We start from the raw sequence: 22,249 nt of genomic DNA, 5'->3' as shown, positions 1-22,249 counted from the left end.
GACAAATTATAATCATTATTATAACTGTTTTGACTCTAGGGATGGCAAAGCCAGTGTATTTGTCGGTCACTGTCAATTACTTCGGTTAGTTATGTAGAGACATTGATGGTCCCCAGACACACCTACCAATTATTCAATTGTATTTTGACTAAATATTGTTATTTATATAATATTAAGACGAACAATGACTGAACTTGATGATCATTTAAATTTGAATATTCTGCTTTTATTAATGGTCATTTTATTTACTGCTGACATGTAGGTGAGGTCCAGACTGAGAATGGTTCACAAAGACCCTTGATGACAAAACGAGGAAGAGGAGGAGAGACCCTGCCTGGAGGAAGCCCCGTCTGGAGCCAGGCCCAGAGGGAGGGCTCGTTGGCAAGCGCCTGGTGGCCGGGTTTGCCACGGAGCCCGGCCGGGCACAGCCCGAAGAAGCAACGTGGCACCCCCCCACCATCCATCGGAAAATTCGCAGGGGTCGGGTGCGCTGCCACATGGGTGGCAGTGAAGGTCAGGGGCCTCGATGAACCAGACCCGGGCGGCAGAGGCTGGCTCTGGGGACGTGGAACGTCACCTCTCTGTGGGGAAGGAACCGGAACTTGTGCGGGAGATGGAGCGCTACCAATTAGATCTGGTGGGGTTGACCTCCACGCACAGTCTCGGATCTGGAAACGTACTCCTTGATAGGGGAGGGACACAATTCTTCTTGGAGTTGCTCAGGGTGTGAGGCGCCAGGTGGGTGTGGGGATACTCACAAGTCCCAGGCTGAGCGCCGCTACGTTGGAGTTTACTCCGGTGAACGAGAGGGTCACCTCCCTACGCCTTCGGGTAGTTGGGGGGGAAAACTCTGACTGTTGTTTGTGCATATGCACCAAACAGCAGTTTAGAGTATTCGTCCTTCTTGGAGACCCTGAATGGAGTTCTGTATGGGGCTCCAGTAGGGGACTCCATAGTTCTGCTGGGAGACTTCAACGCGCATGTGGGCAATGATGGAGATACCTGGAAAGGTGTGATTGGGAGGAACGGCCCCCCTGATCTGAACCAGAGTGGGTGTTTGTTGTTAGACTTTTGTGCTAGTCATGGATTGTCTATAACGAACACCATGTTCAAGCATAAGGATGCTCATAAGTGTACATGGTACCAGAGCACCCTAGGCCGAAGATCAATGATCGATTTTGTAATCGTTTCATCTGATTTGAGGCTGCATGTTTCAGACACTTGGGTGAAGAGAGGGGCGGAGCTGTCAACTGATCATCTGGTGGTGAGTTGGGTCAGGGGGTGGAGGAAGACTCTGGACAGACCTGGTAAGCCCAAACGGGTAGTGTGGGTGAACTGGGAAAATCTGGAGGAGGCCCCTGTCCGAGAGATCTTCAACTCAAACCTACAGCAGGAGCTTTTCTGGCATCCCTGTGGAGGTTGGGGACATTGAACATGAGTGGGCAATGTTCAAAACCTCTATTGCTGAAGCTGCAGCGGAAAGCTGTGGTCTCAAGGTCTTAGGTGCCTCAAGGGGCGGTAACCCTCGAACACCGTGGTGGACACCGGTGGTCTGGGAAGCCATCCAACTTAAGAAGGAGGCCTTCAGCGATTTGTTGTCTCGGAGGACTCCGTAGGCGGTTGTAAGGTACCGACAGGCCCGAAGGGCTGCAGCCTCTGCTGTGGCAGATGCAAAGCAGCGGGTGTGGGAGAAGTTTGGAGAAGACATGGAGAAGGACTTTCGGTCGGCACCAAAGTGTTTCTGGAGAACTGTCCGCCATCTCAGGAGGGGGAAGCAGGGAAGGATGAGACCCTGTTGACCTCAACTGGGGAGGTAATTGGGCGGTGGAAGGAACACTTTGAGGAACTCCTAAATCCAACTGACTCGCCCTCAGCTTGAGGCTGATGGGGGTTTCTCATCGATTTCCCTGGTGGAAGTCACTGAGGTAGTCAAACAACTCCACAGTGGCAAAGCCCCAGGGATTGATGAGATCCGCCCAGAAATGCTAAAAGCTTTGGGTGTGGAGGGGCTGTCTTGGATGACACATCTCTTTAACATTGTGTGGAAGTTGGGTACAGTGCCCAAGGAGTGGCAGACTGGGGTGGTGGTTCCCCTGTTCAAAAAGGGGGACCAGAGAGTGTGTGCCAATTACAGGGGTCTCACACTTCTCAGCCTCCCCGGTAAAGTCTACTCCAAGGAATCTCAGATTGAAGAGGAATAATACGGTTTTCATCCCAGTCGTGGAACAACTGACCAGCTCTAGTCCTCGCCACGTAGTTATGGCGAGGAGGGGCTGCGATTTGGTGGGCTTGGGATCTCGTCACTGCTTTTTGTGGATGATGTGGTCCTGATGGCATCATCGATCCATGACCTTCAGTTCTCACTGGATCAGTTTGCAGCAGAGTGCGAAACGGTTGGGTGCTGGAACGTAGGATCTTTCTCTTTCTTCACAGAACTTTCTAAAACCTTCCTACACCTTATAAGCACTTTCAACAGTTTTCCATTATAAAGCCTGATTGAAACTTCTGCATCAAGTAAACACCAAGTCTGAGTTGGCCGTAGCATCATAGCATCGAATGTGTTGACTTCTGCTAAATTCCAGTTTAGCCCTGCAGTAACATGAATAGGGGTAAAAGGGTAATTGTGCGGCTCCTCAAGACCTTTCAGATATTATCGACCAAATTGCTACGGCATAGATTTAATGCAGAAGTATAAATTATGCTCAAGTCTCACATTTATCAGACACTGTCCTTTCCATGTTGTATAAAGTAGTATTGAGTCCTGTATGTCCTAATCTTAACCTAGAAAAGCAATAACATCTTCTTTCCTACACCCTACAGTATGTACAATCAAATTAGTTTTTTAAAGTGTCCAATGCACATGGGAGAAATTAAACCACTATCACTATGAAGCCCTGTCTTCTATGGCTCCACCCAGAAAGATGCCTGCCAGAAGACCAGATGGTTTTTAATTACCAACTCGCAGAATTGTTGAGAATATATTTGGGATCCTAATTCTAGTTCTCAATACGGAATTGTCCCATATTTGAGAACTAGCTTGTCCCGTTTTGAATTAATACAGGACGTGGTTTGTCATGTATTTCCAAGTTGTATTTAATGCAGCATCCCACGCAAATCTTCCCACCTGTATTCTCTGAAGACTTGTTCTATTCTACCCCTGATTGTGTAATACTCTCTGCCGTTGTTGATTTGATAAATACCAGCAGATTCAGGGCCAAAGGAGTCAGATAAGCCCCTGTGTCCCCTCTGAATCGAAAGCGGGTGCAAAAGATGACGAGAGCGGGAGAAATCAAATGCCTGATGAGTATCAATCCAAACATCACAATTTGTAGGCCAGTGTTCTTTGTGGTGGACGGTGGCCTGTCAGACATGTGACAGCATGACAAGGCAGTGTAACGTACTCATTTTCTGATTCATTACTCTGGATTTCATATGCTGCCTGTTTGTTAAGAAATATTGTTACAATGTAAATGAACCACATGCCTACATTATGGTATGAGCATAAATTTAATAGATAATTTTAGATGAGAGATATAGGCGTGATGGTGGCGTGCTTTACACTACTACATCCAACGCTTTGCATTGCACTTGCTGATGTAAGGCTTGGATACAGCTGCATGGCCATGGAAACCCATTCCATGAAGCTCTCTACGCACTGTTCCTGAGCTAATCCACAGGCCACACGATGTTTGGAGGACTGCAGCTATTGACTCTTTGACCCTTGCAGAAAGTTGGCGCACTGTGCAGCTTCTGTGCACAGTGGCCTACCACTTTGTGGCTGAGTTTCTGTTGTTCCCATCGCTTCCACTTTGTTATAATACCACTAACAGTTGACCGTGGAATATTTAGTAGTGAGGAAATTTTACAAATGGACTTACTGCACAGGTGGCAACCTATCTCAGTACCATGCTTCAATTCACAATTCACTGAGCTCCTGAGGGCGACCTAGTCTTTCACAAATGTTTGTAGAAGCAGTCTGCAGGCCTAGGTGCTCGATTTTATCTGTGGTCATGGAAGTGATTGGAACACCTGATGTGCAGTGATTCGGAGGGGTGTCCCAATACTTTTTGCAATATAGTGTATATCGTTATATCACACAGCCCTACTTATTAATGGCAGTTATGTTTTAAATCTAACACTCTGAAGCTTTTTCAATGTAAGGAATTGCAAGCAAGTGAATATCATCTGCCTTGTGATTGTTGCTCACACTTGATGGATGAGCTGGTGGTGGAGGGGAGTGGTTTTCTGCTTTGTCATTTTTGCAGCCAGAGCCGCCTTACTTGACTTTGCTCCTAATTATGTGGAGAGGGCTATGGACTTGCACATCTCCATAATTTGGTCACCATACCATTATTAAGGGAAACTTACTTAATGTCTCGCACACCTGGGATGATATGTTTATATTTTCCAACTGAGCTAACTTGAGAAGCAAAATGGTCATCCTGAGGTGTTGTCGTCCAAAGTCAGACAAATCTGAAAATGTACTTTTGGTTTGCATGCCAAAAACTTGCAAACAAATGGATTCATTAGGACTGCCAAGAAAAACTTGTTGTTTGAATAGGTATTATTCAAACCATTTTAAGAAGATGAGTTTGAATTCACATTGAATTTCATTTAAAGTCTCGCTTGAGTTGTGTTTGTATCACATTCCCACTCTTTCTGCTTGCACATATTTGCATCTCTTTTGTATACCAACTTAATTTAGAGATTGTGGACTTCCCTAACTCAGGTGCACACAGTTGTGCACTGCCTTCCAAGGCCAGGTGGACCTAATTCAGCAATCAGCTCTTCGGGTAGAACTAGAGGACATAAAAGGAACATGGATGCACAGCACAGGGAAACACATACAGCCATAACAACATTTACCAGATACAAAAACTGGCCAGATCCAGAAAGTGAGGAAGTCTTTGGATTGTGCATGATGTTCACTCTATGTAAAATCACCATTTGGATGTACCATTATCCCCTCTCCTTTGTCTCTAAATAGTATCAGATGTGGGTATTTGTATTGTGGTGGTAATTTAAAAGGTCTGAGTTTCCTCAAATTAAGTTAATTTAAGGAAGTCTGAAATTGTCATAAATAAACCTAGTACAAGATAACTCAAAAGGGGTTTCCGGTCGAAGACAAATGGATATATATTACTCTAATGTAAAATGTGAACATGTGGTATTTTTTAATTAAAAAAACAGATGTTGGTTTGAGGTTTTGATAATACACCTATAGCTAAGACGCCTTAATTGAAGTATCTGTAAAATGGCATTAAAATAAATTTTTAATCACAAACCCATAAATTTTACAGGAAGTTTACATTTATTTTTCAAGCCCATTAAAATGTGTGGACACCTGTCATTTAACAATAAATTAAATATTACCTTTCTGTAATTTTACCAATTTTAGTTAACAGCTTAACAATGCTTGTAGACATTACACACTGATTAAAATAACATTTATTCAATGTTTTTATTTTCTAATTTTTTTTTGATTAAAGGAGATCAGGAGGTTAACTGTTACTAAATTGTACCAAGTTTAAGAAATGTTTTTACAGTATTAAAGTTACAGCTACACAGCTACAGGTTTTTCATGTTATTTTACATTAGACATGTAAATTCAGTTTATTTTTAGTAATTTTGATATTTTCATGTTTTTCAAAAATACAGGAATACTTTGTAACTGTAAAATTACAGATTTTTATTTTACAGTGTAGCTTATTATAATGTCCATTGGTATTAATCTTAATACTTTCCTGAAAACAGGTTGTGGTTGCCGGGCCCCCAAGGGCTGTGGCCCCCGCTGCAGTAGGCATCCCTTTTTTTCTGTTTTGAAGTTGGCAACCCTATCTCTGTCAGATGTTGTGGTAAAAGCTGCTTGCATTCTCTGCAACTGTCTTAGGCTACATTCACACTGCAGGTCTTAAATTCTAATGTTTGCAAAATTGTTGTTTAAATTTGTCCCATATTAGACTGAAGTGTGAACTGTCCACGGCCTGCAAGTGACTGGCAAAAGAATAATACGTCACATTCAGCACACTGACACTGTCGGTAGTAAACAAGTAGGCTACTAAGGTTAACTCCGGTTAGCTCATACTTGCTAACCCTCACTGGAGACTCCCGTATTTCATTGCCCTCTCTTGGTTTCCTACCGGGGTCACATTTCTGATGAATTTTGACAACTTTCTGTCATTTTTATGACATCATTACTGTTTTTGGCACTGTACACTGCATTAAGCCCCACAGCACACACTCTCTTGCATTTCAAAAATCTGACTTATATCGGATTTGGACCTGTTACAACCCAGCTCGTCGTGGAGAGTAGTAACATAATTGGGATTGGAAATGAGGTAGAGAACAACAAATGGGGTGGTTTTGGTTAAAGTCGGGGGTTTAATGACTGACTGCCATTAGGTACCGAGATGAGATCCTCAGACCCCTTGTGACACCATATGTTGGTGCGGTTGGCCCTGGGTTCCTCCTAATGCAAGAGCTGGAGTGTGTCAGCAGTTCCTGCAAGAGGAAGGCATTGATGCTATGGACTGGCCCGCCGTTCCCCAGACCTGAATCCAATTGAGCACATCTGGGACATCATGTCTCGCTCCAGCCACGTTGCACCACAGACTGTCCAGGAGTTGGTGGATGCTTTAGTCCAGGTCTGGGAGGAAATCCCCCAAGAGACCATCCGCCACCTCATCAGGAGCATGCCCGGTCGTTGTAGGGAGGTCATACAGGCACATTGAGGCCACACACACTACTGAGCCTCATTTTGAGTTTTAAGGACATTACATCAAAGTTGGATCGGCCTGTAGTGTGGTTTTCCACTTTGATTTTAAGTGTGACTCCAAATCCAGACCTCCATCAGTTGATAAATTTGATTTCCATTGATCATTTTTGTGTGATTTTGTTTTCAGCACATTCAACTATGTAAAGAGTATTTAATGAGATTATTTAATTCATTCAGATCTAGGATGTTATTTTAGTGTTCCCTTTATTTTTTTGAGCAGTGTACAACAAAAAGAGGGCTATACAGGTGCTGACAAACAACCGATACACAAAATGAAACCAAAGAGGGTCTTGTCCAAAGACAGTTACGTAGATAAGAATGAAAACAGGTCAGCATCCATAAGCTTACAAAAAGACAATGGAAGAAAATTAACTAAAACCGCCCTGAACTATGGACACACGAGCTATTTAAAGTGCAGCTGGGGTTAATTGGAGACTCCTGTTAGGTAGATTTGGTCACATCACAGCCACACCAATCACAGACACCAGCGAACAGCAACCAGGAAGTAGGCGGTATCAGCTCCACAGGGACCAGTCCTCAACGGGGATTCACACAGCTGGATTAGCATAACTGTCAGAATCACTCACAGGAACAGCACAATTAATACTCAATAAACAGCAGCCAGCGGCGGCCATAACAGGACCACATATGAAAGTTGAAAAGATTTGGGTCACTTTGAACTCTAAGACCATCTGGAGCAGAGGAACAGCAAAGACAGCTGGACTCACTGAAGAAGGTGGTGACCACTAGTGGACAAGTGTTAATTATCAACTTTATTGTTGTAGGTTATTTTCAAGTTCAGTGAACATGGGTGTCTGTGACATTTTTTAATATGATTGAACCAAAAATGCCATCCCTAAGTAGGCCTGACCATCTACAAGTCTTTGCATGTCTTGCAAAAAAATCTCGATACAAGATCGGCCTAAATGAAGGCTTTAGGACAATGTGGACGCAGCTGATAATACCGGCCAACCACTCACTCTCGGCTCACATTGCCCGTTCTGCGCCCTCCTTATCCCTGATGAGCGGCAGGATAATTCACCATTTAGCAGGAGGACTCCTTGGACAAAGCCCTCAGCCTGCTGCTACCGAAAGAGCCGTAGTCGTATGGCTCCTCTTCTATTCACGGGTCTCCCAACAGCTCCCTGTTTTCCCTGGCCGCGGCAATCGCTGACCTTGAGGCTGGGGATCCTGACCCCGAGGTAGCCTTCTCTTGCGAGGTTTCTGTTCTGCTGTCGGCCTCCGCTCATCAGAGAGCTTCCTGCCATCATCCAGAGGGTGGCCAACCACTGTCAGCTGTCTGTTCCCCCAGCCCAAGAGCTCTCTCCTCCGGATGAGATGGCCAGTGTTCTCGCTCTTAGCTAGCCAGCTAGGTGGGACCCGGTCTGGCCCCTCTTCCTTCCCATCCGGCAGTACCAGGAAGGTGCCGCCTCAGACCCAAAGACTCTGCGGGCTTCTGTTACCTCGTATATCCCCATCACCAAGGTGGAAGGCTTCTCGGACAAGGGTCCGAAGGTCCCTCCGCTGGAGCCCAACCTCATGGCATTCTTCGGTAGCCAGTTCAGGCGGCGCCTGGACCGCAGTGGGTGGCCAGAGTGCGAGTGGAGTGCGCCGCTGCCCAGATAAGTGTCTGGCTGACCCAGATTCACCATATCCTGTGGCTCCTGCACTCCTCCATCCCTGAGTCTGTTAGGAAGGATCTGGTGGAGGCTCCAGGTGAGCCCGGACAGGCTCTTCGGTCCTCATTTCCGGACACTGGTTGACACGATGCGGTCCGCTGCCCAGGAGGCAGAGAGCATCAGGCGGCACGTCGGCTGGGCCCAGCTTCCCCCAACCCCGTTCTCCAGCTCGCTGGCGGGACTGCTGTGACCGGAGGAAGGCAGGACTTAGCCCTGCCGGCTCAACGGCGGGCTCCCAGGGTCCCGGGGGTTGCCTGCTCATGGTCCAGCCCTTCAGCGCAGCCACAGGGCCCCTCCAAGCGTCAATGACAAGCTGGGGAGGAATTGTGTGTCAACTTTTCATGTTCTGCCAAAAGCACTGAATGTTTTGAAATAAAACACAAACAGAGCCGCAGCTGGCTGGACAGCCTGGCTCCGATGTTTCAATAAGACTATTCTCTGGGGGGGGACCAGGGGTTCTACTGCTGCTATTTCCTGGTGAGGAATAAGAGGGGGGGATGAGACCCATCTTGGATCTGTCACTATTCAACAAAGCGATTATGGACAGACCTTTTCGTATGTTGACAGTGAACCAGGTGCTGGAGTGTGTGCGGCAGGTGTACTGGCTGTCCTCCATCCACCTGAAGGACGTGTATTTTCACGTTCCCGTCATCCCAGCACACAGGAAGTTCCTGCGCTTCTTTTTCCAAGGTGTCCAGTATCAATACAACCACCTGCCTTTCGGTGACTCTCTGGCTCCACGCACGTTCTCCAAGTGTGTCGAGACTGCCTTGGAGCCACTGCGGCGGGCGGGCATCAGAGTCCTGTTTTACCTGGATGACCTGCTGCTGCTGGCACGGTTCCAGGATGAGGCGTTGGTGCAAACGGCCAAGCTTGTTTCACACCTTTCTCCCCTGGGTTTCATGGTGAACTGGAAAAAAAACACTACCTTTCCCTCCCAGATGCTCACCTACCTGGGCGTGGTGCTGCATTCCTCCCTCCTGAAAGTGCGGTTCTCCCTGGAGCGCGTGGACGCTCTGACAGAGCTGCTCCACCATGTGGCTCGCCAAGAGTGGTGAGGGCCTCGAAGTATATCCCTGGCGTCTCAGGCAGGAGGCTATCCGCTTCTCGGCCAGACCCACAGGGGCTGAGCGGCAGCACCTAGAGGGTTTCTCTCTGGCGGTGGTGTGCACCATCCAGGGGTCGAGAGCCGCTTCTACTCAGTCCTCTTACTTCTCCAAATGGTTAATGCTGGTGTTTGGACCAAGAGTTGGACCCTGTAGCTTGTCCGCTTCCGGGGGTGCTTTCGTTCCTTCGGCTGCTTACTGACAGAGGTCTGGCGTTCAGTACAGTTAAAACCTATGCAGCCACCATTTCATCCTGCCACAAAGGCTTCGTTGACAGGATGGTGTTCACTCACCTGCTGGTGCAGCGTTTCCTGAAGAGGGTGTGGAGGCACAGGCCGGTGTTGCGGCCTTCCTCTCCACAGTGGGATTTGCCGCTAGTTTTACATGCCCTGACCCAAGCCCCTTTCAGGCCCTTGGAGATGGCGGACCTGCGGTTCCTTTCGGCCAAGGTCGCTCTGCTCGTGACTCTGATGTCGACCAAGAGGGTCAGCGATCTGGCTGCCCTCTCTGTCGATCCATCTTGTCTCCGGATCCAAGGTGATGGCAGCTCCGCTGTCCTGCGCCCTAATCCTGCTTTCATGCCTTAGAGTAAGTAAGTAAGTAAGAAACTTTATTTATATAGCATCTTCCACAGACAACAGGGGTCAAAAAGTGCTTCACAGTAAAAAAATTCATAAAACAAATAAAAACAATAACACATAAAATACAAAACCAAATGGCTAGTTAAATGCTAGTATAGATGTGTCTTAAGGTGTTTTCTAAACGTTTCCACAGAGTCCAAGCCTAAAGGAAGCCACCATACAGAAAACTAGGATCAGGTCTTGTTTCAAAATCTGTTCTGGAACAGTTAAACGGTCTTGGCCTGAAGACCTCAGAGAACGACCAGAAGTGTGTGCAATAGATCCTGGATGTAAGAGGGAGCTTGACCATGCAAGGCTCTGTAAGTAATGGTTAAACATTTAAAATGCACTCTAAAACCAATTTGAAGCCAATGAAGAGTCTTAAGCACAGGAGTAATGTGTGATCTCCTGTTGGTCTTCAGCAAAAGTCTTGCAGCTGCATTCTGTACAACTTGCAGTTTGTCCATCTGAAGACTCTGACCAGGGCTGCAAAGCCCTGCATCCGACCTCTATTGGGAGACACCTTGCTCTCCATCCGGTTTGTCGACACTCGCCGACTAGTCCTTCATACTTGGTGAGCTTCCTTTCAAAGGCCTCTTCCAGGCAGTCTTCCCAAGGGACTTTTAGCTCCAACAGAACCACTTGTTTTGTAGACTCAGACAAAAGAACAACATCTGGTCTTAAGGTGGTAGTCACAACGTAGTGGCCAGGATGCCTGCAGATGTTTTTGCAGCTGGTCTTGGCTGCTCTCCAGCTTTGATGAAGGTGTGATGGCTTGTTTGGAGGGGTGGGAGCGCTTGGCCACCTGTACCTTCCCTCTCCCAGTGCCTTAGAGCAGCAGCTCAGAATGTGCTCTAGGGTTCCACGCTTGGAGCACAGTGGACATGCTGGTGACTCCACTTTGACCCATATGTGAAGGTTTGATGGGCTGGGAAGCACATCATATACCGCCTGGATGAGAAACTTGATCCACTGTGGCTCTGCCTTCCACAGCTCTGCCCATGTCACCTTCCTCTCGATCGCGTTCTCCCATCGTATCCAGGCACCCTGATGCCTCATTCCCACTGTTCTCCTCAACCACTGCTCTCATCTCCTCCTGGACTAGGCAGCACCTTTCCTTCCCTTTGGTGGTGTCAATGTGGGGAGTTGAAAAGGAACCCAGTCCAGCCCTGCCTCTTGTTACCGCTCCCGCCAGCCTGTTGTGATGTAATCTTGCCTCTGCTTGTCGAACAGCCCCCTCAGCCTTCCACTTCCAACCAGTCCCCACTTCAATCCCAGCCTTTGCCACCTTTGGATCGCTCAAGTCTCTATATTACAACACTTCCCTGGCTCTCGTTACCTTGAACTCCTCTTCCAAGGACTTGAGTGGCAGTTGCAGTTTGTTGCGGTGCCTATGGAGTGCAATGCTACTTAGACTTTTTGGAAGCCCCAGCCATTTTCTGAGGTGGCTGCTGACCTTCCTCTCAAAGGTTTCCACAGTCAAGATTGGCACTTCATAGATGAGGTGTGGCCAGAGGATCCTGGGAAGAATGCCATGCTGGTATAGCCAAGCTTTGAACTTCCCTGGCAATCCAGACTGGTCCACTGATTTTAGCCATCTGTCCAGCTCAGTGCAGGTTGATCGGATGGATGCTGCATCCCTCAGGGTGCTGTCAAACACCTTGCCTAAGCTCTTGACAGGCTTTTCAGTGACGGTCGAGATTGTTGCCCCTGCAACACTGAACCGGGATTTGTCATCCACCTCTCCTCTTCTCAGCACCATTGATCTTGACTTGGCTGGTTTAAAACGCATCCCTACCCACTCCATTTGCTTTTCGAGACCCTTGAGAATCCACCGGCCTGGAACTGACTCTGTGGTGACTATGAGGTCATCCATAAATGCTCTTATCGGTGGCTGACGTTGAGCTGATTTCGTCTTGGGCCCTCTGCACTCTTGTTCAGTAGACTTTGTGAACATATTCATGGCCAGGGATAACAGAATTACGGAGATGGTACAGCCCGTGATGATTCTGATCTCGATCTTGTGCCAGCCTGATGTCACTGCTCCTGAAGAGGTTCTCATCCTGAAGTTGTTGTAATAGTCGGCAATGAGGTCTCTGACTCTGCTGGGGACGTGATGTTTTCAGAGTGAGCTGCACAAGCTTGTGTGGTATTGAGCCATATGCATTTTTTTATCGATTTGAATTCTTTTTTAAAGTCAAGCTAGCCGTTTCCTCATGCTTATTCTCCCTGTGTCCCGTGCAAGAGAGTGAAAGACTAGAGTACCACTCAGCACTGACAGATTGTTCTCTCTCTGAGGAGCTGCATCACAACACCAGTGTGCGTCTGTTCTTTGAGAGGAAGGTTGGAGACAGCACTGAAGAAGATCTTGGCCGGGAGATGATGCAGAACTGGTCTATCTTCTTGGAGTTCTCCTCCTTTGGAATCCAGACCCCCTCAGCAACTCTCCACTGTTCAAGAATCTTGCCCCTCCTCCACATAACATGCAGGATCTTCCACAGGCGCAGCAGGAGTTTAGGACAGTTCTTATACACTTTGAACAAAGTGCTGTTTGGGCCTGGAGCAGAGCTTGCTTGTGCTTTCCTGACAACCTCCCGAACCTCCTTCAGCTGCAGCTCTGCCATGTTCAACTGCAAACTTGGCTCAGGAGGGTCTGTCAGCATGCTGCACTCCCCCAACTCCTTTTCTCTTGCTGAGTTGCCTTCAGGTGGTGATCAATCTCCTCCTGAGAGCAGACGCTTTTGTCCTAGCAGCTCATTAGTGAACTTAAAGGGGTTGGCAATGAATGCAGCCCGCTTTTGGGCTCTTTCACGGCGGCGCCTCCGGTGCCACTCTGCCAGTCGAAGGATCCTGATCTTCTTTCGTGGGATGCACATCAGCTGTGCCAGGCCAGTGCGCTCCTCCTCGCCTGCTTGTACTGTCGCTTCAGGGTCTTCATCTCCTGCCTGATGTTATGGATTCTCACCTCTCATTGGTTCTTTGAGTGAGGTCCTTTGGAGCCTCCTTCCTTCATCTCTTCACCGAACCGTTCAGATGCAATGCTTTCAATTATCATTTTCAGGGCTTGCAGTTTCCTGTCAACATTTCCCCTCATGCTGGCCTCCAGAATCTGGTCAACACCGAAACTAGTTCCACATTGAGGTCATGTTAGCTGCTGGCCACTTGATCCGCCTCCTCTCAGACTTGATGCTGGAGGGAGTCTTTTGCAACACTTGGAGGTTCAGGGCACTGTGGGGTGTCTCCGGGCCTGGCTCCTCCTGTGTCTCACCAGGTTGAACACCTGTGCATTGTGTTGGTCCTGTCCCCACCAGACACTTTATCTTCCCTTGGTGGATCTTTAGGCCTCACTCGTTCTTACAGAATTTGCCACATGTACACTGCTTGCTCGTAGTCGTTTGTCCATTGCCTTGGTCTAGTACCATTGAATCCGTCTGGTTAGGGTGCTTATCCTTTCCTGGTCGTCACTGATATAATCAGATTAAAGCTGTGCAAATACATCTACTGATGCTGCTGGCCAAAGGAGTCCAGTATTGAAAGTCTGTGATGTTTAACTATATGGGGGTTTGCTGATGGTGGCCGGTAAACTAAAATACAATAAAATGTATTTGAACGACCAACTTTTCTCATCTGTAGTTCAAAAGAAGTGTACGTGCCACAGCAAGACCTCCACCACAGCCTGTGAGTCTTGGCGTGCTGATAAAATTACAGTCCACAGGACAAAGCCCATTCAGGTGATATTCAATATCCCGTTGCCAAGTCTCCATGAGCAACAAGTCCATGTTTTTGGAAGTAAATAAATCACTGAGCAAAAGAGACTTTTATTAAAAGAAATGGGCATTTATCAGACCCATCCGGAGCGGTGCAGGAACACCTGCAGCAGAGAAAGAGGCTCGGGGCAGCGACCTAAGATGCACAGAACACACACTGCGACCAGTGGTAGGGTTTCTCCAGGGCACCGGGACCAAAGCCCAGGGGACGTCAGGGCGAAGACATAAAGGTCTGGAGTCGCAGTCAAAGACCCCCAGCTTCAAGAGTTTTTTCAGATGAACCTGCCTCCCTACCCTTTTTCCTCGCTTTCTCTGCCATCTATTTGTAAGTCGTATTAGGCACTCTCCATGCCGCATACATAGCGGTTGCAGTCGGACATCTGAACCACTCCAGGTACATCCGTCACCGCACTCCGCCATGGAGGATCAGATCAACAGCATTGTTTGGTGATCGTACACCCATGCAGTAGACACAACATTTGTTGACAAACTTAGTAGCAATCTAGTGCAGGAAACAAACAAAGCATCACCAGCTCCTTCCGATCGCAGGTGATTACCCTCTCAGGCTTCTTTCCACCCCCCATGGGGCTGAGGAGCTAGGTCTCACCTCCTCAACCCGGTGCACACACTGTCCTGCTACGCTGCTTTCCCCTGTCAGTGCCGCGCTTATCTCCCAGGCTGTGCGATGCTATTTCACAGGCCTATGCGTCAGCCGGTGTATCTCCTCCGGGAGGACTCACACAAGAGACGTCTCCTCCTCTTTGGGATTTCACAGTGGAATGTCGGTAGACGACATCTGCATGGCGAGCTCCTGGTCTTCCCCATGCTCTTTCGTCCATTTCTTTCAGGTTTCTGTCTGAGTGATTGTCCTCTGTAAGTGCACGGTGAGTTTCTCCCATCCGGACAGTGGGGGAGCAGCTGGCCCTGCTCTGTGCGCAGCTGATGCTGTTGCTGTCCCAACCTCATCTGCACCTGCATAGCTGCGGGTCCCCCCCCTTCCCAATGCTGAGCTCCATTAAAGTATTTAAACATTTCAGAGGCTAAAATTTGAATTCTGTTTCCTCTACAGGGTTTCCTCTGTCCATCCTGTCAAGCTTTTAACTACAGTTTTTTTGTTTTGTCCCACGATATTTGCAGTGACATTACTCCACCCATGGAAACATTTAAACGACTGACAGCAGCCTCTCTAATCATTAAAGTTAAACTGTTAATGAAAACACTGATACATTATAACAACACAATAAAAATCTAAATCTGGCTAAATTTAATTACAATAAAGAATTATTGGGGTTGGGGGGCTATTCAGATATTGTCAGAACCGATCTGTGCATTACACCAATTCAGCTGCTATAATTGTGACAAAACAGTGTAACAGCTGCTAACATCATATTATTAGGCTATAATATCAACCAGAGCATCCTCAGAAATCCGCACTATACTGCTGTATTTTATGTTATCATATAGCAACAATAGTGCCCATTATGTTGTCTGCACGTCATTCCAACAGAATAGTGTTGTGATGACTGCATTTCAGATATGTTTTGTTTCATACATGGTGTGAAGATTAGTTTACCAAGGTTCTACTTCATACAGGCTTCACCTTTAAAGCTATCGCAATTGGGTTTACCACCCACTCTCTGGACGAAGCCCACGGCCTGCTGTTAAGGAAGAACGGGAGTCAGTTGACTCCGCTTTTCCTGTTCACGGATCTCCCAGCGGTTCCCCCATTCCCCCGTTCCAACCTCCGGTGACGCCAGCCTCGACATTGGCTATGTTGCCGCAACAAGGCAAGCTAACAGGATGCTAACGTCAGGGTAACGTTGAGCTATCAGGAAGCTAACGGTCCTGGTCAGCTGGTTCTGCTGACCAGGAAGACCCCATGTGCAGAGATGGGGACTCGAGTTTGAGACTCCAATCAGACTTCACATACACAGTGACATCAGACTCGACTTGAGACTCATCCTCAAAGTACATCAGACTTGACTCAGACTTGAGGTGCGGAACATGTGAACAATGTTTATTTTTAGGAAATGTCTGATGAGCTTGCTGTTATTCTCCTCGATTAACATAATCATTTACGTCCAGCTGGCGGCCATCATGTTAATTATTAACGGTGGCTGCGAACAGGTTTATTGTTGATCATGTAATGTTACAGTTACTTAATGTTACACTGGGTTTGACAGTCTGGGGATGTGTTGACTTACAGTAGTTTAAGCTGTCATTAATTGCATTGCACATAACATGGTCGTGCTCTGTGAAAAACAGGTTACAGGTTTATTGTTGATCATGCAACATTACAGTTTTATTTAGTTATAACGTTGCACTGGGTTGAGAGTCTGGGGGATGTGTTGACTTACGGTATTTTATAAGCTGTCATTAGTTGTTGACGCTTTAGGCTACATGGTTGTGCTCTGTAAGTGAAAAACAGGTGACAGGTTTATTGCTGATCTGGAACATTACAGTTTTATTTAGTTACACTGGGTTTGAGAGTCTGCGGCGTGTGTTGACTTACAGTAGTTAACAAGTTGTCATTAATTGCATTGCACATTATATGGTTGTGCTCTGTAAGTAAAAAATGGGTTACATGTACAGAATTCCTGTAGCTATGCAGTTTTATAAGCAGTGTGGATTGAACACAACAGGTGATACAACATTCATTAGCTGCGGCTAACGTCATCTAGCACCCGAATTGCTTGCTGTTGGCCGACCCTCGCTGCTCAGGGGAGATGGGTGTGCGACGAGCCTGGCCGTCTGCACCACCGGCTCATCCCAGGACCACACCAGCAGCAGCAGGTCGTTCATTTAAAACAGGACCCTGATGCCCTCCCACCGCAGCGGTTCCAGAGCCGGTTCCTCTCCCCTCCCAGAGGCTCACCTACCTGGGTGTGGTGTTGGACTCCTCTCACTGGAGAGCACGGCTATCTCAGGAGATGGTGGACGGTCTGACGGAGGTGCTCTGCTGTGTTGTTCCACAGGCGGTGGAGGCCTCATGTCAGCAGCTCATGTGTCAGCCGGTCAATCTCCCCTGGACGGCATCAGGGCACACTCCACGAGAGGTGTCTCTTCCTCTGCGGTGTTGCACGGTGGGATGACGGTGGATGACATCTGCACAGCGACCTCCTGGTCTTCCCTGTGCTTGTTTGTCTGTTTCTACCTACGAGATGTCTCCCGTTTTTCCATGAATCGCTCAATACTGAGTGTTCTGTCTGAGTGATTGTCCTCTGTGAGTGTGCCTTCTCCCAGCCTGACAGTGGGAGGAGCAGCCACTGCTCACTCTGGGCCTGCTCTGTGCGCGGCTGGTACGGTCGCAGTACATGACCTCGTCCGCACCTGCACAGCTGCGGGGCCACCCATCCTGTCCCCGGCCCATTACGCATGGGTCAGCCTCCCCCGTGTCGCGTCATGTCACGCCCTCATCCTGCTTCGCTTCTAACCAACGGCGTTGCCAGGTCATTTTTCCGGGGCTTTAGCCCCAGATGTTTTGACTGTAGCCCTGAATGTAACTCAACAACAGCAACAAAAATATTTTCCATGTTAATATGCAATAATATTCATAACAAAGCCTGTCTCACAAATCTTCAAAGAGCGGAGGCTGCTCGCAATAATTGATACATTTTGTTTGAAGTTCACGTAATGTGACGCCCCCACCACCGTTACTCAGACTGCTTGCATTTAGAGAGAGCACGAGAGAGAGAGAGCACATTGTTCACAGCTTCGGGGCTAGTCCGCGACTTCTGAATGACAAAATTGTAATCAGTATATTTAAATATAAATGTTGTCGGCCAGTGTGTAGTCAATGTATTAACGCAAACGGTTAACAGTTGCAGCACAGTAGTGAGAGAATATCATGACACCTGACGCTCTGTGTTCTGCTGTCTCTGCCCCCCTCGCTCTGAGACACTACTGTTTTACTGTCTCCAGGATGCTTCATTCCCTCTAAAGTGGCTGTGAGCTCAAGCAGCAAACTTCCTGTCTCCAGGCTGAAGCGTTCCCGGAAGGCCGAAAACCTGCGAATCATCGAGTGGCCACTTGAGGCTGGCTCCTGTGAGATTATGAAAGGAAGATTGACCCAGAGCTCTGTAAGCTTTATTCATTTACTTGTAATAAAACTGATTAACTTGGACCAAACCATCTAAAAAAGGGTAATTTAAAGTCACGGTCCAACACTCCAAAAGGGAGTCAATCCCCATTGACCCCCATGTTAAAATGCCCAACTTTACAGCAGAATAAAACATGTTTACAGCCTGGTACAAAAGATGGTTTTAGTGTATATTGCTAATTTTGCCCTTCATGACAACTGTGAGGGGGGTGAACTTTTTTATAACTCACCTATTTAAATGATATTAAGCCTCAAAGTTCTGCATTATTAGAGGCGTGGTTGATTTGATTGACATGCGCCTCTAGCCTCTGTCACTGCTAGTACTCGGTCGGCCGTCTGTTAGCCTCACTCAGCTACACCGAGCTGAGGCTCAGCCTGCTGGAGCTGTTTGGACATTTCTACATGTAGATACCGGATGAATAATGGCAGGCTGTGTGACTTATTGGAGAGAGAGCCTCCAGGAAGTCCGTGTTCCAGTTGGTGAGTGAAATTCCTGTATTTTATTTATGTGTTAACAATATTTAACAGTATCGCTGTCGGCGTATAGCTTGTTAGCAGGCGGAGCAAGATGGCGGGTTGAGCAGTCACGTTTCTTGGAGCTCGTCAAAACTTGTCTCAAAGTTAAGTTCAAATTTGGATTATCCACTCTTCAAAATGAATACACAAAAGTTTATCAAACCTGCCAAATTAAACTTGGACCCCAAAGGACAGAAATCTTTGCCGAACGTCGAAAGAAAAGAAGGGAGTCGAGAAGTGGAACACGACTACGCAATGGATGTTACCCTGCTGAATAAGAGGGACCGCGGAGACGATTCGACACCGTCTACACCAAGTAAGAAGCCTGTGGAAAAGAAGTGCAAGTCAACAAGCGAAGGTGAGAGTGAATGTGTCTCTAATAAGACAATATTGGAGGCTATTTTAAGTCATGAGAAGAGAGTGGATGAGCAGCTAATGGAGTTACGTGAACAGACAAAACAAAGCAGTGTTATGATCGCTAGCTTATCCAAAGCAGGTCCAGTTCAATTCCGAAGAGATGAAAGAGTGCAAAACTAAAGTAAAACTCCTGGAGAAACAGAATGACATTTTGTGCAAAGAGAACAGTGAACTCAGAGAGAGAGTTAGAGAACAAGAAAGATACAGAATGAGATGGTGTCTCCGGCTCAAAGGTTTGGAAGAAAAGAAGGATGAAAACATCACAGCGCAAGTCATTCAAATCCTTGCTAAGATTGTCCCAGATATGGAGTCAAAAATGGATAAAGCAGTGGACATCATGCACAGAGTTGGGAAAAACATAGATAATAAGAACAGACATGTCATCATTCTGTTTGCCAAAAGACAAATGAAGGAAGAAATTTGGCGACGGACCAAGGACTCTCCAGTCTGCAAGGATAAAGGCATTCGTTTTGCTGAAGTGTTACCACGGGAGGATTGGGAGGAAAGAAGAAAGTTGTGGCCAAAATTGAGCAGGCCAGGCAGGCTGGAAAGCTAGCGTTCTTTAGAGGCCCCTATGGATACATCGAAGGTCGTCGGATTGAAGATGGCAAGTGAGATTATAATGGTTGTGATATAGTGGAAAACGCGAGATGGGACGAGGGAGCTCTACCTAAACTTACAGTTCACCGAGTTACTGAGTAGTAAGTGGTTTAAAAATCTGTTTATTGTTTTATTCAGTTTGTGTTAATGGTTAATAGCAAGATTTCTTTTGGTTCGTTAAATGTCAGGGGCTTGAAGGACATCATAAAGAGAAAGGCTTTGTTTTTGCAAGAGACTCATTCTTCGGACGTGGATGCATCTTTTTGGACTATATGGGGAGACAGAATTTTATTTAGTCACGGGTCGAACAGATCTGGAGGCGTGGCGATATGTTTCAACAAGTTAAGAAAGAGGTTAAATACTTGGGAATTGTTATCTCCAAAGAGAGAACAACAATTGACAATATGAATATGTGAAATCAGATAGATAAATGTAAGTTAATTCTAAATAGGTGGCTGCAGAGAGATATCACAATCTTTGGAAGGGTTCTACTCTCTAAAATGTTTGTCCAGACTCATTTACCCGGCCTTTTCTTTACCCATATCAGCAAGTATGATCAAAACAGTGAATAAAATAAATTTTAATTTCATATGGAGAAATAGATGGCATTATATAAGGAAAACTGACGTGGTTAAAAGTTATGAAGATAGCGGTATGAATGTGATTGATTTTGATATTATGAATAGTGTTTTGAAATTGAAATGGTCAAACTCCTTCCTTGAAAATAGTTAGACTAATTAGACTAATTAATTAACTCCAATGCCGTTTTTCAAAAGATGGGGGAATAGATTTTTTTCTCCGGTGTGATTATGATTGCAGGACCTGTTAAACTCTCTGCTTTCCATCAGCAAGTCCTTCTTTACTGGAAGTTAATATATAAACACAATTTTACGCCCCACAACACACCAGTGTGGAATAACAGATGCATTTTGGTTAATAGAAAATCTTTGTACATTGAGGAATGGAGGTCTAAAGGGGTTTGGGCAGTTGCTGATTTTATGAATGACAATGGAAATGTGTTAGGGCATGAAGAGTTTTGCACAAAATTTCAACTTCACCGTTCGGTCAAACACTACAATAGAGTGATCAAAGCCATACCAATCCCTTTCAGATTACTGATTAAAGAAAGTCTTCTGTACTCAAACGCTCCTCCTGAGCTGAGGAAGCTTTGTTTTGATGGAATTGACTTTTGTGTTGATAAATGTACCAACAGAGTTATTAGAAACCTTCTGCTTAAGGAATGTTATCCCAACCCAGTAAGAAGGACATATGTCTTCAGGGAATTCAGAGTTCAAGAGGTTAAAAAAATAAGAAAAAATTATATTTCATTTCCACTTCCTCCCAAGGTAAAAGAAGTGAACTTCAAAATTTTAAATGAGATATACCCAACTAGCGATTTTTTGAGAGTGAGGTTTAATTTTGATGTAAATAACTGTGTTTTCTGTGAAAGGGAAGTTGAGAGCTTGGAACACCTGTTTTATTGTGAATTTTTGCAGTCCAAGGAGATTGTGTCTTCACCATTGACAGTAGAGTTAGTTTGGTTTGTTTGTGGGAAACAAGGATTTGGATTTTGTCCTTAACGTTGTGATGCTATTGGGGAAATCCTTTATACATAAATGTAGGTTCTTTAAGACTAAACCCTGCTTGAACCATTAGAAGAATATGATAAAAGGTTTGAATAAGTCACTGAAACTTGTAAAAAACAAGAAAGCACTAAAATTGGTTTCATTATTAAGCAGATTCAGGTTAATTCGAGATAGCCCTACCTTTATTTTATTTATTTATTATTGTTGTGTGCATGTGTGTGTATGTATGTATGTATGTATGTATAAATAAAAATGTTTTTGTTTGTTTGTTTTAGCTGTTATTTATTTATTTACTGTATTATTTGCTTTATCATTTGATGTCCATGTGAGGATGTCAGTGTAAGGATAGATGTGATAAGATGCCTGATTTGTTTGTATTTTGTATCCTAAATAAAGGGGGGTGAGTATAGCTTGTTAGCTTAGCTCGTTACACTAATTAGCCAAATAGGCGCATCCCCAAGCTGCTAACGATGCTAAGTTAACAGAGTTAGGCCCTGTCCCAATGTCCACACTACACCCTAAGGTCTTCCTCGAAGTGAACACTTGTTGAAAGAGCACTTAGTGGAGTAAGTGCGCAAGGGCCCGAAGCTGTGAAGAGCAGAATTGGGACAGTTTTGCACACGTCACTATCTACGTCACTTCTGTTGTGATCAGGAGAGTAAACATGGCGCCGGCGGTAGTTGCGGTATTCGCAGTATTCCTGCTAAAGTTGATAACAACTCACCACCAGTTCCTTATGAGAAGAATTAGGAACCGCAAGAGAAGAAGTCTTCTACACCAGATCCAAACATGTATGCTGATGCCCGACCAACAGGTAAATGAACTTTATTTTACATTTCAAAGTACCGTTCATTTGGCTAATGTGTGTGCTGCTAATAATAGCTGTACCATGTCACGATCCTTAGAATGAAAAAATCAATATCTTTGTTTACTCTTAGCTACCAACCTTTCTGTTAATGTTATTCCTATTAAAACAGTTTTTGGCTAAGATAAATTGTGATATAACCTAAACTATGAAGTGATGCAAACTATACTGCATTATACTGAGAGCTGTTCCTAATATTTTGTCAATTTGGTCAGTGAG

The 22,249-nt window shown here is 46.0% G+C and overlaps 1 pseudogene; it reads right to left on the bottom strand.

Annotated features, from left to right (window-relative positions):
• Window positions 1-10,561: 10,561 nt before the first annotated feature.
• On the bottom strand, window positions 10,562-16,749 carry LOC119906859 (annotated as a pseudogene).
• Window positions 16,750-22,249: the final 5,500 nt, after the last annotated feature.

This window comes from Micropterus salmoides, unplaced genomic scaffold, assembly GCF_014851395.1.
Source record: "Micropterus salmoides isolate LMB-PRFRI ecotype aquatic unplaced genomic scaffold, ASM1485139v1 Ms_hic_scaffold_17, whole genome shotgun sequence".
NCBI lineage: Eukaryota > Metazoa > Chordata > Actinopteri > Centrarchiformes > Centrarchidae > Micropterus > Micropterus salmoides.
This window is presented reverse-complemented; position numbering and strand designations above follow the sequence as displayed.